Here is a 12,088-nt window from a genome sequence, read left to right on the forward strand (position 1 = left end):
ATATGCAGACAAATGGGAATAGTTTAAACAGCATCATGGTTGGCGCAGATATGGTGGGCCAAAGAGCCTGTTCCTATGCTATACTGTTCCATGTTCTATGTAAAGGAAAGACTGATCAATATATCAACAGAGGAGTACCACAGAATTCCCATTTCCCAGGGGTTACATTCCATCCCTGTTGCTGAGCTTGAGATCAAAAGGAGAAAGTATATATCAAGTTTCATGTCAAGTAGAACACTTCCTACAATTTAAAAAACACATATTCTTCCATATGTTGTGGGTATTGCCGACTAGGTCGATATTTATTGCCCATTCCTAATTGCCCTGGAGAAGGTGGCAGTGAGCTATCTTTGTGGACCCCTGTAGTCTATGTCAATGCACTTCAGATGTGTTCCATATGTAGTACTGAAGGAGATTCTGAAAGAATGTAATGCCCAGAGCATTCCACTCTCCAGATAATATACAGAAATTCGCAAATGCTGTATCAAAGCAGTTTGAAATAGCTGCCTGCACAACTTCCACTTGTAACAGTCAGTGTTTTCAGGAATTTTTTTTTGTAATGCCTGGGTTACAGGTTTATTTGAAAAAACACCACTGACCTTGTAAGTTTCCCACTGACATGACTTTTAAAACGTGCAGACACACAACACAATGATGTAATTTGAATTGTAACAAGATCATTTGCCTTGAAAATTCGTCACATTATTCTCCATTACATAATCAGCACAGAAAGCTCTTCTAGTTAAGATTTCCTCACCAAGTATATCCTTTGAAGTGTAGCAATGTTTTGGCCATATATTGCCTTAACTAACAGAATGGTCTTCATATTTTACCTTTCTTTCACCTCACTACATCCCCTATGTAACAGTCCCCATTTGACAGATCTATGGGTTATTGAGCTAGTTTGATTTTCAGCTTCTGTCAGAGATATTCTTGAACCTGTGATCAATCAAAGGTTTGCCAATCTGATATACCCCCTTCCTTCTACGGGGATCACCTTACCACCATTCTGCACCTTTACCTGGCATCACATTTCAGTGGGAATAATTTGAATGTATTTTCAGAATACTCAGTATTGCAGCTTTCAGTTGATTTTGTACAGTCAATATGGGAGTCTTCACTACTGCTGTTACAAAGGTATAGCAGTAGGAGCAGCAAAAAAGAGTAAACAAAGGGAAATCAGCAGACAAACACCACTTGTGATGTGTTTGACACTGTTTTACTGGATCGGGAGCTGAATAATTGCATGTGTGCCTGTTTGGAAATAAAATGTAGCTCAGGTAGAGAAAGCAGATTATCTGTCCCCTAAGCAATTTAAAATACCCTATTGTAAATTGTAAAAACTGAGTTCCAATGTGTATCTCAACATAGCACAATTAAACTTGAGCAATGCAATTAAGATTCAATCAGTTTGCAGACAGCTGATGACAAGAGGCACCAGTTTTCAATGATCGGTGAGGCACTGTTAATGGACTAAGCAAGCTGTCCTTTCAATATGACACATCACACAGCTTCTTTTTCGCTTCAGTGTTAAGCAAAACAATGGGCAGATATCCTTGTGGCAGAAGTGTCTGAGACACAAAGGGAGACATTCAAGTGCAGGAAGAAGCGTAGAGGTGGAACCATAAAGCTAACTTATAAGGTGAGTTTTGGCCCCAGGTTGGCTGGAAGTAGGTGAGATGTAGCAATCTTTTACATCTCAAACCTGACCCAAAACCTTCACCAAGTTAAATGGAAGCAGAACAAGGAGCAGGCAGACATTTCTGTATTCATTTGACTGAAAGAGTGACGTGTTGCCAAAATGTTTTTTTGTGCACACATCAGGGAACTCACAAGCAAACCAAATTTCAAACAATCGCAACAATTTATATTCCTGGAAAAATGGATGCTGATTGGTTGACAAGTTGATTCTAAATGGCTGGAGGGCTATCATATCTGCTAGCAGGAGCCTGCTTATGGATATATGTTACTTCTAGCCAGCGTAAGTGAGGCATATTGCAAGCTCAATTGATTCTCCTAAAATGAATGTTCATATGGCAATTAGCACAGTCATGATCATACACAGGGACTCTTTATCTGCAAAAAAAAGGAATATGTTCAAGCCTTATATCTTTGTTGAATTATCCAGGCATTTGTGTAGTTTGACATTCTTACATTTGTCTTTATGAGAGAAAACTTCAGCAACGCGTCTCTCTTTTCAGTGATATTCAAGTTCTGTACCACCAAGCAACTGTTAGTATATTAATTACTGAGGTTAAGAATACACAAGTGAAAGAAATTGATTCATGAAGTAAAGTCAAAGAGATGTACAGCACGGAAACAGATCGTTTGGTCCAACTCTTCCATGCCGACCAGATATCCTAAATTAATCTAGTCCCATTTGCCAGCATTTGGCGCATATCCCTCTAAACCCTCCCTATTCATATACCCATCCAGATGCCTTTTAAATGTAGTAATTGTACCAGCCTCCACCACTTCCTCTGGCAGTTCATTCCATATATGCACCACCCTCTGCATGAAGAGGTTGCCCCTTAGGTCCCTTTTAAATCTTTTATCTCTCACATAAAACCTATGCCCACTATACACTCCCTTCCATTGAGAAAAGACCTTGAATATTCACCCTCTCCATGCCTCTCATGATTTTATAAACCTCGATAAGGTCATCCCTCAGCCTCCGACTTTCCTGGAAAAATAGCCCCAAGACTATTCAACCTCTCCCTATAGCTCAGACATTTCAATCACAGCAACAGCCTGGTTTATCTTTTCTGCACCGTTTCAAGTTTAACAACATCATTCCGATAGCAGGGAGACCAGAACTGAATGCAGTATTCCAAAATTAGCCTAACCATTATCTTGTACAGCAGTAACATGACCTCCCAACTCCTACACTCAATGCACTGATCAGTAAAGGCAAACATACCAAATGCCTTCCTCACCACCCTGTCTACCTGCAACTCCACTTTCAAGGAACTATGAACCTGCACCCAAGGTCTCTTTGTTTGGTAACACTCCTCAGGACCCTACCATTGACTGTGTAAGTCCTGCTCTGATTTGCCAAACTGCAACACCTCACATTTATCTAAATTAAACTCCATCTGCCACTCCTCAGCCCATCAGCCCATCTGATTAAGGTACTTTGAGCTTCTGGTACACTGGGTGTTAGCAGGCTCCAGAACAGGAGGGTCATCAATGTCTAATAACCAGTGCCCAGGGCTCTAAGGGCCAGCAATGCTGAGGCCACTGTGCCCAGATTAGGGGTTAAGGGTGGAGCTGGGCCCAAGACCAGAAGCGGCACCAGGGATGTTGTTTTCTGCTCCTGACCTGGGCATTGGTCAGGGAGGAGGCTGACATTTGCAATTAAATCGCTTTACTGTAAAAGATAACTTTACAGTTTCCTACTGCAGCATTTGGCTTCAACGTGAATTAACCATTTCAATGTTATAAAAGGGATGGGTTTAATCCTGCTTGGTAGGGTTTTTCAGGTTCTGGGAAACCTGACAGCTAAGGGGAGACATTGGTATCTTTGAAGAGAGTAAGTGCCTTTACAGCACCATATGTGAACTGGGAGTAGGATTATAATGGCCCGTTTTCCAGGCTCACCAGCTTCCTTGTGATTAGGTAAACACTGTATCTAAAAATCTTCTAGTTTTTGTGTTCGGATCCTTACTCCAGGCTCAAAAATCAGACTCTCTTCATACACCAAGGTTGCTGTAGGCTCCTTACACGAAGCTGAAGTTTGCTTAAGAGGCCTTCCCCTCCAACTGGAGGCCATACTTGTCAAGCAGCGTAACTTCCAACTAGGAGATAGCAAGAACTGCAGATGCTGGAGTCAGAGTTGACTCATTGTGAAGCTGAAGGAACACAGCAGGCCAGGCAGCATCAGAGGAGCAGGAGAGTTGATGCTTTGGGCCTAGACCCTTTATCAGGATACTTCCAGCTAGGGATCCTTTTAAAACAAAGCTCCATGACATATGAGAATATCAGGGTTTCTAGACAAAAACCTGCACTCTCCACTCCAATTCACCCTGCCCCACCATTCCTGCTTTCCACTGTCAATATCTGTCAGCATCAGAGCCCTAGTGCCAAAGATCAAATTATGAGACAAAACTGTAAGGGCTAGGCCATTCGAAGCTGGAAAGAAGTGGAGACACATGAACAATATGTTAACAATAATTAACTATCTTACATGCTGGAATGCTGGAGAAACTCAGCAGATCCGGCTGCAGCTGTGGAGAGAAAAACAAAGTTAACATTTCGAGTCCGGTATGTCTCTTCTTCAGAAAGTATATTTAGGGCTAATGGCACAGTGTTTTCTAAACATTGTCAGTGGGACATTATTCACAAATTACTCCTCCAAATGATGCTTTTCACAGCAATGCTGGCAGGAAACCACAATAACCATTATTAACGATGATTAAACTTGCGTTCAACAGCTCTTGCGGAAAAGCGAATTCACCTGAGAATCCAAACATACATCTCAGTGCTTCAAGCTGAAAGGTACAGGTTGATCAAACCTCAAACAAAACGTGCACATCCTGTTTTATAATTATTTTTTCAATTCTTCTATGTTTCAGTTCCTCAGTCCTAAAGTGCTTATCGAACAGAGTACATAGCAACTGAAAGCTGTATTGAGTCCTATTGATCATCTCCCAAAAGGGGTTTGCTTATTTCAGTGGAATGAAGGATTAAGATCTGTTTCTTCTGAATGCGCCCCCACCATTAGGGTGCATAGCACCACTGCAACATTCCACCCGCAGTTTGTGCCAATCATTGTTATTATATATGCCACGATAATGAAAATTATACCATCTCTGGGATTTAGAAATAGGATTGCTATGCTGGGGAAGCTAAAGTGGCTGAAAGATCTGCTGCACAATGCCTGCACCTGCATCTTCGTAGTTGGTTCTCAAACAAGAATTTTAGGGTGAGGAAAAGAGAGACGAAAAGGAAAGCATTCTCAAAAGAAACTCATACCAACAAGTGACACCCAGGGCAGGGAGATAAATCATGTGTCATGGAGCTGCTCATGGCCTGGGTACCAAGGCCTCATGCCATCACTCACCTAAGAACAACTCACCCTACCCCCCTTACCCCTCCAGAGTCCCAGAGCCCAGCGATTGGCCCCTGGTTTAACCCCCTGTTCCACATCTTGGCAACATCCACAGGGAGAGAGAGTGGCAGGCATTTAGGGTATCATTTTGATCTGGGTATCACTCGATGAATTCCTGATTAACTCAACTCCTATTTCACACCTTGCCCCTTTCCACTGTAGAGAAGTGAAATTGTGTGTGTGTGTGTGTGTGTGTGTGTGTGTGTGTGTGTGTGTGTGTGTGTGTGTGTGTGCGCGTGTCTGTTTGTATGTGTGTGTGTGTGTATGTGTGCACATGCATATATGTGTGTGTGTTTGTCTGTGCGTGTGCACGCGCACGTATGTGTGCGTGTATGTGCATGCACGTGCGCTCATGTGTTTGTGTGTCTGTGTGTGTGTGCATGTGTGTGTGTGTGCATGTGTGTGTGTGCATGTGTGTGTTTGTGTGCGTGTGTCTGTGTGTGTGTCTGTGTGTATGTGTGTGTGCATGTGTGTGTGTGTGTGTGTGTGTGTGTGTGCGCGCGCGTGTGTGCACATGTGTGTTTGTCTGTGGTAATTCCTCAAAATGAGGGTGACACGTTCTCATGGCAGGAAACTGTCCTTTCGGGGGGCCTGCTGTCCAGTGGCTGGCCAGGAAACTCTCCTGCCATTGGCTTATCAGAAGGATTTAAAGATTGATAGTTAAGCTGCTTGGCTGTGTTATGGCTAACATTCCCTCTCAGGTGGTGCTGAAGCAAATGGAAGGTTCCGTGCAGCCGATACATTGGCTTTTAATTATGGACACTGCTGGCTTAGATGGATTGCAGGGGTTAAATATTAAAGGGAACATTGGTTAGACAATGGGCCACAAGACTTTCTGAAGTGCAAGTGACCCAGGCTGAGTGTAAAACAGACAGCCAATTTCACCCCATTATGTCCAGCCAAGCATGTTCATTTCAAATTACATCCCCGAGATTGTTGATGGCATCTTAAAAACAGGATTAATATGATGTCTTGTCCAATTATTTTTAAGTCAGCTGATTGGGATAATTTGGCAAGGGCTGAGTATAATTTGAAACCACTGACAGATATTCTTTGTACTTTTGTTAAACTTTGTTTGTCCTTGATACTTATACGACGGGCACCCTTGGTACATGTACTGTGTATTATTACTAGTGTGGAGTTTTATTTCCTATTTATACAATGGGAACAGTGGGCACGATTGCACTGTAGAACCAGCCAAATGCAAAACAAGAGAAACATTCAACCCCAAGAAGCATTGAAGAGTGTCATGATGTAGATTCTCAGCATCAGACTAGTGCCTGTCACCCACTTCCCAGCCTTTAGCTGGGTGTGCCCCCAACTGTGACTGGTCCAAGCAGGCAACTGAGTATAGAACAAGTACCTGGACTGTGTGCAGACTGTACCTGTGACTGATGGTACCAGGTCTTCCATGTGCCTGCACTGAAGACTGGTCCTCATTCACTTTCCAACAAGATAATTGGTTGAACTACTGTGCAGTGTGTTTGCCATGCACGCTGTAGATGATGTCTCAGTGTGCTATACAGCAAGGTGTTTCCCCCACCTTTTTTTTTCTGACCTTTTGATGGAGGGAAGCTATTGATGAAGCAACTGAAGATGGTTGGACTGAGGAAACTACACTGAGGAACTTCTGCAGAGATGTCCTGGAGCTGAGATGATTGACAACCACAACCATCTTCCTATGTGTCAGGTATGACTCCAACCACTGGAGAGTTTGCCCCCAATACCCATTGATTCCAGTTTTGCCAGGCCTCCTTGATGCCACACTCAGTTGGATGCAGCCTTGATGTCAAGGGCTGCCACTCTCACCTCACCTCTGGAATTCAGCTCTTTTGTCCATGTTTGAAGCAAGGCTGTAATGAGGTCAGGAGCTGAGTGGCCCTGGTGGAACCCAAACTGGGCGTCACTGAGCAGGTTACTTCTGAGTAGGTGCTGCTTGATAGCACTGTTGATGACACCTTTTGTCATTTTACTGATGATCGAGACTAGGCTGATGGGGCGGTAATTGGCTGGATTGGATTTGTCCTGTTCTTTGTGAACAAGACATACTTGGGCAATTTTCCACATTGCCAGGTAGATACCAGTGTTGTAACTGTAATGGAACAGCTTGGCTAGGGGAGCAGTGAGTTTTGGAGCACAAGTCTTCAGTACAATTACCAGAATGTTGTCAGGGCCGTAGCCTTTGCAGTATGCAGTGCCTTCAACCATTTCTTGATATCATGTGGAGTGAATCAAATTGGCTGAAGACTGGTATCTGTAATGTTGGAGACCACTGGAGGAGGCCAAAATGGATCATCCACTCAGCGCTTCTGGCTGAAGATTGCTACGAATGCTTCAGCCTTATCTTTTACACTGATGTGCTGGGCTCTTCCATCATTGAGGATGGGGATATTTGTGGAGCCTCCTCCTCCAGTGAGTTGTTTAATTGTCCACCATCATTCATGACTGGATGTGGCAGGACTGCAGAGCTTAGATCTGATCCATTGGTTGTGGAATCACTTAGTTCTGTCTAACACTCGCTGCTTTCGCTGTTTGACGTGCAAATAGTTCTGTTTGGTGGCTTCACCAGGTTGATACCTCATCTTCAGGTATGCCTGGAGCTGCTCCTGGCATGCCTTCCTGCATTCTTCATTGAACCAGAGTTGATCCCCTGGCTTGATGGTAATGGTTGAATGGGGGATATGTCGGGCCATGAGATTACAGATTGTGCTGAAGTACAATTCTGCTGCTGTTGATGGCCCACAGTGCCTCATGGATGCTCAGTCTTGAGTTGTTAGATCTGTGTGAAGTATGTCCCATCTATCACAATGATAGTGCCACCCAACACATTGGAAGTTATTCTCAACCTGAAGGCAGGACTTTGTCTCCAAAAGGACTGTGCGGTGGTCACTCTTACCGATACTGTCATGGACAGATGCAACTGCAGCTGGCAGATTAGTAAGGATGAGGTCAGATATGTTTTTCCCTCTTGTTGGTTCCCTCACGACCTGTCGCAGACCCAGTCTAGCAGCTATGTCCTTTAAGACCTGACCAACTTGATCTGTAGTACTGCTGCCGAGCCACTCTTGATGGTGGACATTGAAATCCCCCACCCAGAGTACATTTTGTGGCCTTGCCATCCTCAGTGCTTCCTCTAAGTGTTGTTCAACAAGGAAGAATACTGATTCATCAGCTGAGAGAGGACGATATGTGGTAATCAGCAGGAGGTTTCCTTGCCCATGTTTAACCTGAAGCCATAAGACTTCATGGGGTCCGGAGTCAATGTTGAGGACTCCTAGAGCAACACCCTCCTGACTGTATCCCACTGTGCCACCCCCTCTGCTGGGTCTGTCCTGCTGGCGGGACAGGACATATCCGGGGAAGGTGATGGTCATATCTGGGACATTGTCTGTAAGGTATGTTTCTGTGTGTATGACTATGTCAGGCTATTGCTGTTATGAGACAGCTCTCCCAATTTTGGCACTAACCCCCAGATGTTAGTGAGGAGGACTTTGCAGGGTCGACAGGGCTGTTTCTGCTGTTATCTTTTCCGTACCTGGGTCGATGCCAGGTGATCCGTCCGGTATCATTTCTTTGAGATTTTGTAGCGATTGGTACAACTGAGTGGCTTGCTAGGCCATTTCAGAGGGCAATTGAGAGTCAACCACATTTCTGTGGATCTGGAGTCACACACAGGCCAGACCAAGTAAGGGTGACAGATTTCCTTCCCTGATTAGTGAACCAGATGGGTTTTTCCGGCAATCGGCAATGATTTCATGGTGATCAGTAGATTCCAGACTTCTTTTTTTTATTTATTGAATTCAAATTTCACCATCTGCTGTGGTGGGATTCAAACCCGGATCCCCAGAACATTAGCAGGGTTTCTGGATTAATTTTTTTCCCCCTAGCGATAACACCGCCTGGCAATCACCCACCGCTAGGTAGGCCACTTCCTCTGACAGAACTCTAATGAAGCAGCCTGTTTGCACAAAAGAGCATGTCATTATGGCATTAATGATAGTCTCTAAGCTTTGGATGAAGTGCCATCACACTCACAGATATGACACTGCAAGTCACGGATGCTGCGAGCATGCCCTTAGGCACTACATAAGTGAGTGCTAAGACATCAAGTGAGAAGCCCCAAGATGCAGCCTGGTCCAATGTATGAGCTGTGTGCCAGTCCATGTATTCGAAGTGTTCTTGCACCAGCCTTTCAATGCTAGTTGCTCGTGTGGACCATAATGCTGGACTTACTTCTTAACATTCCTGTCGATGGATTATAGAATTGCAATGATGATCTTGAGGGAGTTGGCAATTATCGGATGTCAATGTCCGTGGACAAGGGGTATAATGCTGGCCTTGAATCATGCCCTGAGATGCTATTGCAAGGTGTGAGGAGCTTGGAAGCTGGGTGCAGGCAGTCGCAAGCTGAAGTCACTAGGTACCTGTTCTAACTTCCTTGTAGAAAATTCTCAGCAACTAATTTGCTTGTAGCAGGCAGTAGAATGGGAAGCTGCATATTAATGACGGTCGATGTGCATTTAATAAGGTCATGAGATGAGTAAAAGGGCATTGAAGTATTTGATCACTAATAATCATTTTGAATGGTGGGACAGGTTTGAGCGCTGAGAGGACTATTCTTGAGCCAATTTTTCAATGAAACCACGAGCAGAATCCGATGCTCTGAGAAAAAAACCTCAGGTAAGGGGACCATCTCCGTGCCCCAATTCCACACCAAGCTAGAAATGTGGTGCCAGTTGGAATCTTCCGGAACACTGCCCATTAAGAAGCTGCACCTGTGCTTGCCATTCCAATTGAAGTGGGTGGATTCCTGAGGTTATGGTCCAACTACAGTGTCCTCCACCTGGAAACAGGTTGACAAATGTGGAGGCATCCTGGGAAGCCTGCTGGAGGCTTACAGCTCTTCAGCAAGATATTAGTGTGATAGCAAAACCAAACTCTCCAGGGGACTGGCCCTTTAGAATCACTAGCAAGGGGCTAGTGAGATAAGAGACCACTGCTTCTCTGAGCAGTGCTCAGGAGGCTGCTGTCGGCCTGGGAACTCAGCAAGAGTGGGTACGAGGTGATATCTGTATGGCACCTGTTGATATTTTCTAAGCAGCCTACTTGGAGATGTTATTGCAACCTTTGGAGCAGATGGTGACAGAGATCCTGTGACAGTGTTGTTCCGACACTTGGTGGATTCCCTGCAGGGGCCAAGAGCCATCCCCTCAGGGGATCCATCTGTCCTATTGTGTTGCCAGGGTTGGCACCTGGGAGTGCCTAATGAGTCATGACGATTCCCACGTATAGACTTGCAGCATCCTATGTGGGTGGCCACAAACTCAACCAGCATTTAAAAAGTGGAACACCTTGCAGGTTATGATAGGAGCTGGTTGGCCCCATAATTGCCTTAATGGCTACATGGATGCAGTCTAGGATCCTTGAACCCTGAGAGAACACATGAGGGGACCAAAACTACTTCCTCCATCCAAGAAAACTCAAAGAAGATGCATTGAGTGGCCCACAACACTGTTGAAACATATCTCCCCCCTTACAACAAATTACACAGAGCTGTCACTGTCTGCCAGGATAAACATAGTCTTCACAAACGCTGACACTCTGACAGCTACAGGCAGACAGCCATTGCCTTGACACTTGTCCTCGGCATTTGGTGTGGAGATAATGTTGAACCTGTACGAGACACTTGTTAGACCTCAGCCAGTCTAGGAGTAGATTTAAGAGGGAATTCAGAGGGACAAAAAGGGAACATGAGATAGCCTTGGTAAATAAGGCTAAGGATAATCCAAAGGGATTTTATAAACACATTAACGGCAAAAGGGTATCTAGGGAGAGAATAGGGCTGCTTAATGATCAGCAAGGCTGCGTATGTGTAGAACCACACGAGATGGGGGAGATACTAAACGAGTAGATAGCAGCATTTTGAAAAATGTCCATATTATAGAGGAGGAGGTGCTAGACAGATTAAAATACATAAGAACTTTGTGGGAAGATAGGGAAGTGATTGCTGGGCCCCTTGCTGAGATATTTGCACCATCAATAGCCACAGGTGAGGTGCTGGAAAACTGGAGGTTGGCTAACATTGTGCCATTAAGAAAGGTGATAAGGAAAATCCAGGGAACTTTAGATCGGTGAGCCTGACATTAGTGGAGGGAATCCTGAGGGACAGGGTGTACATGTATTTGGAAAAGCCAGGACTGATTAGGGATAGTCAGCATGGCTTTGTGCGTGGGAAATCTTGATTGACTTTTTTGAAGAAGTAACAAAGAGTATTGATGAGGGCAGGGCTGTGGACATGATTTATATGGACTTCAGTAAGGTGTTTGACAAGGTTCCTCATGGTAACCTGGTTAACAAGGTTAGATCAGACTGAATACAGAGAGAACTAGCCATTTGGATACAGAACTGGCTCAAAGGTAGAAGACAAGTTAGTGGTGGAGGGTCGCTTTTCAGACTGGAGGCTTGTGACCAGTGGTATGCCACAAGAATCGGTGGTGGGTCCACTGCTGTTTGTCATTTACACTGAGGAGTGGCAGATGGAGTAAATTTAAATAAATGTGAGGTGCTGCATTTTCATAGGGCATATCAGGGCAGGACTTATACATTAAATGGTAAGGTCCTGGGGTATGTTGCTGAGCAAAGAGACCTTGGAATAGTTCTGGGGAAAGGTCACCAGACCCGAAACATTAACTCTGATTTTTTTCTTCACAAATGCTACCAGACCTGCTGAGCTTTGCCTGCAACTTCAGTTTTTGTTCCTTGGAATGCAGATTCATAGTTCCTTGAATGTGGAGTCACAGGTAGATGGGATAGTGGAGAAGGTGTTCGGTTATGCTAGCTTTTATCAGTCAGTGCATTCAGTATAGGAGTTGGGAGATCATGCTGAGGCTGTACAGAACATTAGTTAGGCCACTTCTGGAGCACTGTGTGCAATTCTGGTCTGCCAGCTATAGGAAGGATGTTGTGTAAGTTGAAAGG

This window comes from Rhincodon typus, chromosome 6 (assembly GCF_021869965.1).
Source record: "Rhincodon typus isolate 14 chromosome 6, sRhiTyp1.1, whole genome shotgun sequence".
In the NCBI taxonomy this organism is placed as follows: Eukaryota; Metazoa; Chordata; class Chondrichthyes; order Orectolobiformes; family Rhincodontidae; genus Rhincodon; species Rhincodon typus.